Source organism: Athene noctua, chromosome 1, assembly GCF_965140245.1.
Source record: "Athene noctua chromosome 1, bAthNoc1.hap1.1, whole genome shotgun sequence".
Taxonomy (NCBI): Eukaryota; Metazoa; Chordata; class Aves; order Strigiformes; family Strigidae; genus Athene; species Athene noctua.
The window spans coordinates 9,798,677-9,812,657 of NC_134037.1; the positions used below are offsets into that span (position 1 = coordinate 9,798,677).

General features: G+C 39.3%; 1 protein-coding gene across 5 annotated transcripts in view; it reads right to left on the reverse strand.

The window, feature by feature from the left end:
• Positions 1-13,981, reverse strand: part of KLHL29 (kelch like family member 29) — a 403,320-nt gene that overhangs the window by 75,139 nt on the left and 314,200 nt on the right. The gene's annotated exons all lie outside the window — the stretch shown is intronic.

A 13,981-nucleotide genomic window follows, 5' to 3' on the forward strand; every position in this document is an offset into this window, starting at 1 on the left:
CATGTGTGGATGTGAACTACTAAACAACCTACATGTTTTATATGCTGGCTGGACTTTTAAGGGTAAGACTTCCCTCCAACTCTGCAGACCAACGTGGCTATCAAGATGAATAATATACTTTTCACCTGGGCAATAGTCTGGTGGTTCAGAAGCCAGTGATCAAGATGATAGAAGAGCTGATTTTAAATACTAAAGGATTTTGGTTTTATTTTATGTTTGCAATAGGTCAAGGTTCTCATTTTTTGTGTAACACCCTGAACACATTCCTCTTCAGACAGCTTTGTAAATCAACAACAGTTCTTTACATGGTGTCCCTCTGTACACAAAGTAAAAGGGACCTGAAGAGCATGTAACTATAACCACATTTAATACCACTATTTGGCTCAGGCACCAGGCTGCCAAAGCACTGCCGAAGGCCTTATGGTGAAATGAAGACCCAAATGATGTTTGCGTTCTCCTGCGTCCCCAGTGGAACTAAACAGGAATCATTTCGGGGCAGCACTAGTGCTTAAACAACATGAAAGCATGCAAATATGCAACTGTTGTGTGAAAAGAAACTGAAGTTCTCCCAAGCCCCAACATCTGTGGTGCACATTTTTCAGGCCTAAGTAAATAAATGTCACCTTGCACATTTATGTCTATTTAATGGAAACACAGTAGTGTCTGAAAGGCTAATTATTCTGTGCTGAAATGGGTCAGTGCTCTCCAGAGAGCAAGCAGATCATTAGAGAGGGCACAGAAATAACAGCAGGCTTGTGTCAGATCTATAATAGGGGAAAATAAACCACTCTGTCCTGTGGGTGCTATAGGAGGGATTATTTTTAACAAATTCATCTGAGCTAAACTACAATGATACATTTTAAGCAGAATTTAAAAGAGGAACTGAATGTTTACTCTACTGCAGGAAAGTTTCAGGCTTTTGCTGGAAGTGTGGTGCCTAAAGCCTGACTTAACCATGAACACTTCAGGCCTCAGTTAAAGACCAAGGATGTTTAGGACACAAAGTGTGTTCTACCTGTTTTAGGGTCAATGTGACTAAGGTCTGTGGTTTCACAGGAACAGCACCAGGTGCTTTCTTAGCTGCATATTTTTGGAGGAGATTTTTCCATCTCTTTTTACATATGAATGACTTTATTTTTCAGTCTTGGTCCATTTTCCCAATTTCACTTAAAGCAACTACGTTTTCCTCCTAACCAATTTTCTGTCTTAAAGACAGTTACTTTTGCCTCTAAACTTTCTGATTCTCTCTTATCCCCTACTTAATTTCACTTTTGTTTTCTGTCATCCCCTTTTCAAATCTGCCCAACTACTGTCCTCCATCTCCATTTGCACTTTCCCAAGTTCCTATTCAAGATCCTGTTCTCTAGTATTTGTGTCAGCCCTTTACCATCTTCTTTGCAGAAGCCTTTCAAGACAAGGGTTCCAGCCAAGACTAAGTTATACAATACAAGTTTAAATTACACTTACACAAGGGGGTCAATCTCCATCTCACCTCATTCTACTCCCTCCTTTTAAAGGTCATGATCAAGTATTCTTAAGTGTTCAAAGAGCACAACTGTATGAATAGCAACCACATAGATGAATCTTGCACTCCAGGAGAGAAGGGAGGAAACAGAGTTTAGTTGCACTCTGAAAGGGGCTGGGTGTTTTCAGAGGTGAGCTCAGGATAAGCAGGACAGTAGAGACCACCCCTGAACTCATGATTATGGCCAAGATTGCTGAATAACGAGACACAAAGTTCAGCCACTGCACCTATAGATGTGTTCTCCATGCTACTTCTTGTATTGTAAGAGCTGGTTTGAGTATCTAAGTCTTCAAATGGCTCCCCCAGATAATGGGTTGATTACTTGGACTTTACTAAGCACCACAAAATCACAGAATCATCTAGGTCAGAAAAGACCTTGAAGATCATCCAGTCCAACCATTTACCTAACATTAACAGTTCCCAACTCCACCAGATCCCTCAGCGATGGGTCAGCCCGACTCTTCAACCCCTCCAGGGATGGGGACTCCCCCTCCACCCTGGGCAGCCCATTCCAACGCCCAGCAACCCCTTCTGGAAAGAAATGCTTCCTAATAGCCAGCCTAAACCTTCCCTGGCACAACTTGAGGCCATTCCCTCTTGTCCTGTCGCTTGTTACTTGGTTAAAGAGATTCATCCCCCCTCTCTGCACCCTCCTTTCAGGGAGCTGTAGAGGGCCATGAGGTCTCCCCTCAGCCTCCTCTGCTCCAGACTGAACCCCCCCAGTTCCCTCAGCCGCTCCCCAGCAGACCTGTGCTTCAGACCCTGCCCCAGCTCCGTTGCCCTTCTCTGGACACGCTCGAGTCATTCAATGGCCTTTGGTAGCGAGGGGCCCAAAACTGAACACAGGAATCGAGGCGCGGCCTCACCAGTGCCGAGTACAGGGACAAGATCCCTTCCCTGTCCCTGCTGGCCACGCTATTGCTGATACAAGCCAGGATGCCATTGGCCACCTTGGCCACATGGACACCCTTTAATTACACCCAATCCTGCAGTTTCTGGGCAGAGTTTCTATCTATTCTCTTTGCACACTTCAGTGTGCTTTCACTGCATGCATTCATTTATGGATGCAAACCAGAAAACATCAGTCTAGACCAGTGATGCAATTTCACTCATAAAAAAACAGAAATCAGAACAAGCCCTGATCAGAAACTGAAGCTCCTTTTTTTCCTATAGATATTTGGAGGCCATAATTCCCTCCTTGTCCCCCTGACTTGCTGCACTGCTCTCCACAGAGAGATGACTATGAACAGTCCTATATTTTTTGTAGCTCAGTTTCTGAACTAGAAAGAGAAGAGGCAGGTGGAGAGGAGAAGGAAGTCAGGAGACTGCATTGATTCATCGATCTTCCTTGCTGAGGCTCCTTTGTATTACTAAATAACTAGCAGGCATTAGTATTGGACACAAGGCTATATCAGAACGGGCCCTCATTCTTTGAGTATTTGTAATGCTCACACTGTGCTTAGCCAGGCATTAATGATTTATGAGGACTCAGGATGAGTTGCAAAACAAATTTTTTCACCAGGTAATAATGCCTGCCAATGAGTTGTAAAAGGAGAGACAACACAGTGCAGCCCTGGCAGTGAAAAATTATCTCAGCTGTCTCCTGCTAGTCCCTTTTCTGGGCTGCTCCTAATTTTCAGCGTTTCCTCCAACAAATGGAATTTCCTGAAACCTTCAGAAAGGGATGTGCTGGGCATTTCCTAGTGGTTATTTATTCCTCTGGTTTCTTTGCTCTTACAAAGAGTTTTTTCTTTGCCTTTTTTCTCGTTTGATTTTTTTGGGTTTTTTTTAAGAGATCCAGGTGAAAGTGAAGTGCAAGAATGGTTAATGTGCAAGGTTTCAACAGGGTGGGCACTGATGTTCCCTCTCCTCAGTGCATCACTGCAAATGCTCTCACATCTGTAGTGCAAGGGTTTTTCTTTCCTGCCCCAGGTACACACATGTGTTAGGACTGGAGAAACCAAGTTAGACCTTTTTGTCTTCTTCATCATCTAAATCATGCTCAGTCAAAGACTGGTTAAATGTTTTCTTCATAAAGAAGTATACAATAGACACGCCCATGGCCTTCCATAATTACACGAGCCACATAGCTGTAGAAGCTAGAGGGGACTTGACCTGAAACCTGCAACTGAACATCTCTGTGGAGCTTGTGAAAGGAAGCACTTTCTATCTTGCCATTATCAGCTTTCATGTCATTGCTTGGGGGCATTTAAACATAATTATATTGAGAATCCCAGAGACAATATGGGCCAGAAGGTGTCTTTCCTCAGGGCAGGAACAGAGCCAGGAAGACTTGGAAGCTTTGATTCCTGGTCCCCAGCTCCACCCATCACACTACATTATCTTCTTCTTAATTAATGGACAAATTACAAATTAAACTGAAGAGTCCACAAGCCTTGGATCAAATGTAGGACCAAGAACTACTGTGCAATTGTGTAGATGAAGTAAATGGAACAGAAATTACATAGTGAATCTTTTTTAAAATTAATTATGATCAGATATAAAAATGAACAAGGAACTTATTCCCCAAGTTTATTTATTCTGCATTTCAAGCACAATGGAGACTGGATACCCAGTCAAAGATCCTCCCTAATGCACACTCCTGTGGCATGATGGAAGCTCTCAGGTTTATTTCCACTTTAAATGAAGAATTCTTTACTTAAATTCTAGTAGATAAAGCTTTAAAAGGGGGCAGCAAGAGCTAAAATATAATGAGCTGTGAAATACAGAACACGTTTTGCAAACAGTATTTTTAAAAATTTGCTTGGAAAAACTAACCTATTATAAAACTGCAGAGGGTAAGTGATGAAACATCAGTAATTATTCTTGTGAAGAACATGCAAGAGATCAGTGCTTGCTCAGACAGCCCCATGCTTTCATGACTGGGACAGAAAATGTGGGAAAGCCAAGAAAAGTTACCAGAAGGAAAATCCAATTACTTTCTTGCCTTAATAAGTAAGGAGATTAATTACCAAGGTTATGCTCTAGTTACGTAAAACAAGCATTTTAACCATTAAGTGCCAGCACTGCACACAATTGCTCATTTTGATAGGCAGAGGTAGAGCTTGTGTAGCTACAAGAAATTAAATTATGAAGCAAAAGACCTAGCAGTCAAACAGGAGTTACGAGTGATGGGAAAGTGTGTACCATGGTGAACCTGTCCTATTGAACCACACAAGAATTCATGACTTTTTGCCACTTTTGACAAGTCTCTCTCCTCACTGCTATGTCCACAGGCACACAGAGAACCCCAAAGCTTGGCAAGTGACACAAAAAACTGCTCCATCTACCCTCCTGCTGTTGACACGTAGCTTGAAGCAGCTGCACATAATGATAACAACTAAATGCCTAGTTGTCTCACTAGGCCAGTCTGATGAAATTACACAGACACACCTGGCGTTGAAGTGGCTGAGGCTGTTCTCCACTCCCCTGGTGCATGCTGACACTGCAGACAAACTACCACTGAACATCAACCCTTAGGGTCTCCCATGATTATCAGGCAGGGGGTTAGTTATTTCCCAGCTGACAAATACACCATCAGCTATGGCACCTTCCATGTGGTGTAAAGACAAGTACACACTTCTGGAGATCAGCTTCTTACTTGGGATTGAGGACAAGAAATAGGTCCCTTATTGTCTTTTGGCCTGAAATGAAATGGTATTAGAGAAAAATGGGAATGAGCAAAGCCTTGTGAAATCATTAATAGATGAGGATGTCTCAGCTATTATCTTGTGGTAATCAGTATCCTTCCTGGACTCTAAAAATTAAATGCCTGGTTATCTGGACTGCATCTGTAGACAAATAGAGACAGAAACATGTCTCATGTACAACCCAGCCCCAGCCCCTTCTGTGCACTCAGTCAGGCAGGATGCACTACCATGGGTGTCTCCCCAGGGAGACAGATCCAAGGGAGATTAGATAATTATCTGACACCACTCTTTTTTTTTTTTTTTTTTTTTTTTCCCCACAGAACATGAAAATTAATCTCTTGCAGATAAATACTTTCACTTTCCCTTCTGGATCTCAAATCCAGTTGAACTTCTTCATCAAGAGCAGAAGGAGAAGGGGCGTAACAAAGCTGGGACTTGCCTATATAAGGATCCTTTATTGGTGAGATGGGGGAGGCAGACAAATGGTGAAACACTCTTGCTCTGTGCCCTAAAGTGACAAGGCTGCTAATGGCTTGGGTGGAGGTGCAAAATACTGCCTATGATAGTGGTGTGTCCAGTCCTCCTCTCCCAGTCTGTATTGATTACGGAGTTTCCACAGGATTTCATCCTGCTCCACAGGCATCTGAAAATGTTCGACTGCTCATGGCCATCTCCTGAATGCCTTGCTTTCATATGCTCTTAAGCCAGACAAAATGAACTGAGAAAAGCTCAATACTGACTATAGGAGCCCTGCAGCCCACAAGCACAGGCTCAGCGAGGCTGTGCCCTACAGAGTCTCTGCTACCCAGCTACAATCCCTAGTGAAGATGGAGCATATGCTGATGGAGAGGTATGGCTGCTAGCACAGCTACACCTACCTCTGAACAAAAAGCAAAGAGAGTCATCTTCTGCTGGGTTTTGTCAGCACAGCAATGTGAAATGCAAGGTGTGAAGTTGTCATACCCTGAGCTGATACAGCTATGGCAGTAGAACTTTGTAGTGCAGACCAACCTGTCTAGGTCTTAGTCTTGTTGACACTGTTACACACCTGTGCTGTTAAAGAAAACAGTAACAGATGCTGGAAAGTGGGAAAATATTTTTAAATCTCAAACTAAACAACACATATGTGGCTGTATATGGTAATTCTACTCAAAGGATCATTGGGCATGAGATATCCCATTGTGCTAAATAATTTTTCATTGTTCATATAGACAAATTCTCACCTTATAATGATGAGAAAGGGTCAACAAAGTCAGCTGTGGTGATTACTCACTTGAGAAAGACAACTACGACTCTATGTGTAAATGGAGCCTTTCTAAATATATTAAAAACTCAGGGAAATCACTGCATTGTGTTTTGAAACAAATTTTCAGGCTATTATCATCACTAGAACTGACATTAGGAGGTACCTCAAGGATGCCTTCACACATTACAGAGTTGATATTTCCCTATATTAGGCTGTAGAGCTATTTCAACATATTTTCTGACTATATTCAGAGATAAACTACACCTCTAATTTCTAGAAAATCTACTTTAAATGTAACTTTGGAGAGATTCTGATATCACAGTTATGTTTAAAAATAATAAAAAGGTAAGTTTGGGGCTAGAATGCCTTTACTGCTTTGATTTATAAGGTAAAGTCTTCTATGGTATCCATGCCTGCTAATTTATAATCATACAGGGTTGCAAATGCACAGCGAGTGTATGTGACAGGGTTTGAAAATGAACTGCATTTACATTACATATGTGGATGCACAGAAAGATGAGAAAAAATATGGAGACAATCTGATCTCTTTAGTTTTCCAGCACAGGCTGTGATCCATGCAAGGACAAGCAGCAAGTCCAAAGGATCCAACATAAAAATACCCCCTGAGATGTTGAGATAAAGATGCAACTTCCCATATCTGGATCTGCTGGGTTTTTTTTCAGGATTCACCCCTGATTAAATATAAAGTTGGCCGCAGCCTGTTCTATATTGGTCAAGGCAAACAAACCCCAGGGGATCCCAGCAAATTGCCAGCCTGGCCCCCTGTTCCATATATAACATGCCACTATTTCAGTTAGCACTGTAACTTGATTTCCAGGCAGACAATAATTTTCTCTGGAGACAAAATGAGAGAGAGAGAGAGAGAGAGAGAGAGAGAAAGAGAAGGAAAAAAACCCAACAACCGTGAGTGCTGGAAACATAGAATAGCCCAGATTCAGAGAAATTTAGTTCTGATTGTTTTATTTACCAGCAGGCAGCCCTGAATATCAATACACACTTAAGGGAAGGCTAAAATATTTATTACTACATGAATCTGGGATGGATTCAGTATTATCCTAATTGCTTGTAGCAGAAAACTAGCAGATAGCTTTTAGACCTTTTTGATCTCTTTATGTAGTGCAAGGCATTAGCTAAACGTTTCCTAGTTTTGAAGGCTTTGAACAAGAAGCACCCATCTGTGAAACTGATAGTGTAATCAACAGGCTCCCTGACATGTCAGCAATAGTCAAACGCTGACCAGTTTTGGTGGTGTAAGAACAAAAGCTGAGAACTGTGGATTAACAGCAATCAGTCCCACACGTGTGCATACGTACAGCTGTCAAACACTGTGCTTGTTTTCCAAAATAAGAAAATAAGAAAAGATGGGTTTCTGAAAATAAATCAGTGATGCATCCAGGACAAATTGCATATATTAGAGTAAAAAAAACCAACAACAACCCAACAAAAAACAACTGTAAGGTGTAATACCTGACAATCAGACTTCAAAGAGCTTAATATACATTAATTATCAAGGAGGAAGGGTTCCTCTGCCCATTGTAAACAAAGGCAGTGCTGCCCAGTTTCAACAGGGGCAGAACTTAGTTTTATTCTTAAAATGTATGAAAGTGTAATCAACACAATTCTTTGAAATAAACATCTTTACTGACCACTGGTAAGGCACCTGTTTTCTAGCATTTATATACTGCAGTATATGATGCCTAATGAAAGCAAGTAAAACCAACTCAAATCTTTGGCACTGAAATCTTACTCTTTCAGAAGATATTATACATCATCTATAAATAATAAAGCACTAAATCTAATTATTTAGGCCTACATACTCAGGGGGTTGGTTAAGTACTGGGCATATGTTATACACTGGGTTAAAAGTATGTGATGGCATCTCTTGGTCCAGGAGATGCATCACAACAGAGAACTGTTATTTTGGTACACACCGTCAGAACAGACAAGTGTAACCAAATATTGCAAAATAAAAAAATGAAAACACTGCCAGTCAACTCTAGGCCCTCCCTTGAGGGTAGTCTGCAACCCAACAACTCTGCTTCAACAATTGGTTCCCTGCTCTATAGCTTCAGCATGTGTTGGAGGTTGCACTCATGTCCACTCACAATTACAGAAGTAATTATAATAGTTAAATACAAGGCTGTTAACTTACATAAAAATCAGAAATGACTACATGTTTGGATAAAATATTGTTATTTTTTGTGCCCCATGAGTTTTAGGAACATGGTATCGTATGTTAAAAAAGCCATAATTTGTGTCAGATTTCCTTTCACATCTCTCTACTTATCACATTTTCAAATCTCTAGATTCTACCTGTCTTAAAGATGTGAAAGGCTTTATAATTGATTTTTTTTTTTTCCTTCTTTTATAAGAGCTGTAAATTTTTCAAAGTCTAACAGTGTTGTAGCTGTTTAGGAAATGTTTTTCAAAATGTCCTCCTCACTTCTGCCTAACTCATGTTTCCCCTTATTTTTAAATCTTTACTTTTACATAAACTTTTTGGAAGGTATTGTTGTTAATATTAAGTATTTTTGATAAATCCTAGCAAAGTCACTTCCTAGCATCCATGTTGCCTGAATCGTGAATTTTTACAGTATAGCAAGAGAATACGAGCTGTGACTGGCTGATAATATAAGAAAACATGTAACTGCAAATGTTGTTTATATTCATAGAGGAACAAGTTATCAGGAAGTATTTAAGTAGCTGCCTTACCAAACTCAGAATAAAAAAACCCAACATGCTTTTAAGAAGTCTCTTGAGATTAAAGGACAAAGATTTATTTAATGAGTATTAAAATTTATGGGCTCTCTAAGAATTAAGCAAGCTTATAAAGACTAGTTTGAGAGCTGAATGGCTTGCACATAATGAAGATAGTTGATAAGACTAGGCTAAAACATTTCAAATACAAATGAAAACAAAGGGACACCTCAGAAAACACGGTGATTAAGTCAAAATTTCAACTGTGAAGGCAATATACAAATTTCACAATCATTTAATAATCTGAAAATGCTACTAAGACCAACCCGCAAAGGTGCTGAACCTATGAAAGGATGACAACAGGCAATTCTGAATCTAGACAAGCATGAAAGAAGCATGTTTTTCTCCTCCTGTGTAGTTATGGAAACAGAGAGATATAAAACCCCTCCTAACTGTACAAGGGCTTTTTTCCTCTCTCTGCTCCCATCCACAACTTTACAGCTGTCACCACAAGTCATCCCGCTCGCTCCTGCAAGCCAGCAGGCAGCAAGCAGGCATCTAAGGCGAGGAGAGAACAAAAGAGGCTGCAATACAGCTCCAGTTCAAATGACAGCCTCACCAGGGCTCCAGCTTGCACTGGGAAGACAAAGTTGTAAAGTTTTAGGAAAGAATTGAAGTAAATTTCTTTTCTAGAGGTCTTAGCGGGAAATCAAAGATCTATTTTAATTTAAGATACTAGCAGCTTCTCTTGCTAATGACCGAAATATCTAGACCAATAGCTGCCCAACAGTAGTTTGCGGGATAACAGGGGTCCATAAAGCCACTTGTACTGTTCTGAAAAGCCATATACAGAGTAAAACATTAACTGTTTCTAGTTTTGAATCCGAGCATGAAAGATAGTGAAATGTAAGGAACATTGAGGGCTGACAGGTATCTTTGAAACATGTTGTTGAAACCCTGCAGATCTGGAGAATGGACATTCTGCGGCTTTAGGTAAACTGAAAACAACGGGATCTAATTTAGATAGATTCTTAATGAGAATTGATTTGTCTGTCTCACAATGAAAATCAGAAATGCACTGATGTAGATGATGTAGAAACTTTCTTTGGTACACTGGACTTAGTGGAAGTCACATTAGTATTCCCATTGATTAATTTCTCGGGTTTAACTAGAATATAATCTAGGGTGCCAAATTTAAAATGGAAGTAGTTGTCCATCCATAAGCTATTTTACTGATCTGTGACACACTAAATGACTTACTACTAATTTGGAGAAGAGGACTGCCTTTGAAGTCCTCTCAAAGAGCAGATGCATTCTTGCAGCTTTAAAGTCAGTGATGAGATCTCCAAAAAGGAATGTACAGAACTGGAAATGAAATAATTACCGTTTATTGTCTGTGGCCTTTTTACTTTTTATTTTGCATTCTTCTGGAATAAAACAGTTGGTGGTTATTTACTTTGTCTTCAATGATATTTTGCCCTATGACACAGAATAGAACCTGATGTCTATAACTAGTGTGAGCTGTGTGTCTGAGCTGATTTCAGGAGAGATAATTATTATAATTTTGTTTATTATTTCTCATTTCTCTAGACCATTAATTTTCATATATCATATACATATTTATGAAAATTGTGGTACTTTTAATTATATGGTATTAGCAGTTTATATGTACAAATGAACAACCCTGGGAACAAACTCATTAAAAATCCATGGCTAAACTTCAAAGGCTTTGAGATTTCACCTCTTGCGTACTTGCCCTCTCCCCGCTCCAGCAGCAGAAGGCTAACACATATTTAAAAAGAACAAATATCTACCTGTGCAAAAGCTGCCCTTTACGTTTCACAGGAAATGTCAATATTTCAAAAGTTGGTTTTGTCTTCCGAAGTTATCTGTGACCCTTTCTGTGGACTGAAGATTTCATATACATGGTTCTAAAAATGAAAATTGTTCTTAATTTTATTTTTTTTTATTTGTATGTACATTTTTACATTGCTTAATAAAATGTCATTAATAGTGACAATATGGCACAACTGTCATGTCTCACTGCGCTGACGTCTTTAGGGTAGTTTGGAAGCATTTTTCTAGGTCATTATTTTTAATTAATACAACGAATTAGTATATTTTTATTCAAAATGTCAAACTCTTTTAATCATAACACAAATATGAAACACTGACCTAGAAAATAGGATGTTTCTCTGGTACTAAATAGCAACAACATAATTAAAAGCATGACATTCTAAAATGAAAATAGAGTATTTGACCATTTTACATCTTAATGAACTATCATATCTACTTGCTATTTAAATTTTATTAAACTGGATAACAAATATAAAATACATTTTGAAACAGCTTCATCTCTTGAAACAAATTCTGGAAATATGTACCTTGTTAATGATGGTTAAATGACTTTTCTAATTAGTGTGATTTGGAAAAACCTCTGATTGAAATGGTGTCTTACAGCAAAAAATAGTTTCAAGGACAATTTATTTCAGTGAAGACTGCCAATTCTGCATCAGGCGGTAGCTATTTATCTATAATCAGAGCCTGATTTAACTCAGTTATGACTGTGCAGTAACTAGTAGAGTTAAACTGATACAAAGCCCTTTTAAGTGACACTAAGTGTTTACCAGTTCTAACCAACACACCAGTTTAACTGAGAACAGAATTTGTTTCCCACTACTGTACTGTAAAAGAAATAGTTATACAGACACGTTCACAATACGATCAAAGGAGCATTGTTTCTTGATTTCCCAACACTTTTTAATGTCAATTTTCTAGTCAGCTTAACTTATGTCTTCAGTTTTGTTTAGTTTTCCTTTTTTCCTTTAACTGTTACATCTTTATTCTTCAGCTCTTGTACACTTGTGGTATTCTCCTAGCAGTATTTTTTAAAGGCAGTAATACATCATTGAAGAATGTGATCAAGATAATTCGGTGCATTCCTAGACATTAAATTGCCAGACTGAAGTGTAATTTGGGTAGGCTGCAACGTTTTTTGAAAAATACATAATGCTGTAAGTGCAAAATAAAACTGAAGATGAAGCAGCAGCTCTAGGTTCCTTATCTGCAAGAACTCTAAGTAATGAAAAAAATCAACCTAGAAGTTTTAGATTGAATTTTTCAGAATGCCCAAGTAACTTCCGAGCCTGGGCCATAACAACTCTTGAAAATTTAACCTATCTATAATTTTTCACAGTGATTGCTCCTGAAATAATAGGGTCAAACTGCTTTTGACTAATCTAAGTAATGTCAGAGGTTAAAAAGATAAAGCTGTAAGGAAAGTACCTACTCTATAAAACAGCCATTCATTGGAGCTTCACATCTCTGCTTGCTCTGCAGGGAATAGTCTGCAACTTCACATAGAAGTAAGACATCGCCTTCTGTAGGGAACTATAAAGTTTTTGGTTTAATCACACAAATTTTACATCATTTTAACACCAGTCTTTAATACTGGTTTAAGTAAAAGAAGTCAGAGTTCAGAACTGGAACTGTGAACTCTAGCTATTTTTATTTTTTACTCTGTAGTTGATGGACCCAAAAAGCAGCCCAAACCAGTTCTTTCATGGGCTTTAGTATTCAAGCTATAAATGAGAAAAATGAATATAACTCTTTAAAAACAACTGCAGAGTACTGAATAGAGCTTCTAGAAGGGAAAAAAACATACAATAAATTACTCGGTTTTACTCTACTTGAAAAACAAATTTTTTCATGTCCATTTTGGAAGCAAAAAGAGAATATGGTTGCTGTACACTCCAGTATTTGGTGGTGCACTGAAACAACATCTGCCCTCTGCCAAAAATTAGAAAGTCACAAAGACTTCCAGTATGTTGAACTTTAAAAAAAAAAAAGTCTTTTTGTTTGTTTGTTTTTAAATGTGTAACAAGCCAGCTGCTGTAGATTTGTACAGAATCTACTGACAAATAAGGCTGGTACTAAATAGCAACAACATAATTAAAAGCATGACATTCTAAAATGAAAATAGAGTATTTGACCATTTTACATCTTAATGAACTATCATGTCTACTTGCTATTTAAATTTTATTAAACTGGATAACAAATATAAAATAAATTTTGAAACAGCTTCATCTCTTGAAACAAATTCTGGAAATATGTATATTTTTGGGTTATTTTATTTTTTTCTTGAAAGAAGAGGTCCAAGTAGACTTACAGGCAAAATTCAGAGGAGAGAAGCTAGAAGTAAACCTAGTGAAAAGACATCTTGGATCAGCTGAAATGCTGGGGTTTCAACCCCAACCCCAAATTAAGGCTGACGTATGGGTGATTCCCCCAGCCCTTCCCAAAGGGGGGTGAGGTTCCCTTTAGGCTCCCCCCCAGGGTGGGGCCGGCCTGGCAGACAGAGCCATTGGGTCAATGAGCCCCAGGGGTCCCGCAGTGAGTAACCCAAGGTCAGGTGTCCCACTGAGGGATAAAGCTGGGACCCCTGGCAGGAGGGGCAGTGTCTGTCTGTGAGGTGGATGCCCTGTGCAGAGTTCCCTGTTGGGGAAGGACCTCCCGCCTCCCTGGGACTGGGCTCCACTCAGGTCTGGCCTTTGTAAATACGGGCTGTGTAGAGATTCAGTGTGTGGCTTCCTTGGTCTCATGTATTTGGTTTGTTGACTCGGTTGTCTCCTGTCCCTTCTATGGGAGACTGCATTTCACCATTTATTCCACCCATTGTTGGTCATGCAGTGTTGTTGTTGGGGTCAGTGGGATTGATGTCCATTATGTATAATCTGACTGACTTGTTTGTACCCCCAGCGCTCACCCATGTACTGACCCTTTTGTATCAAATACAATTTGGTTATTGGTTCATCTTTATGCTGGCTGTGTCCTTTATGCTAG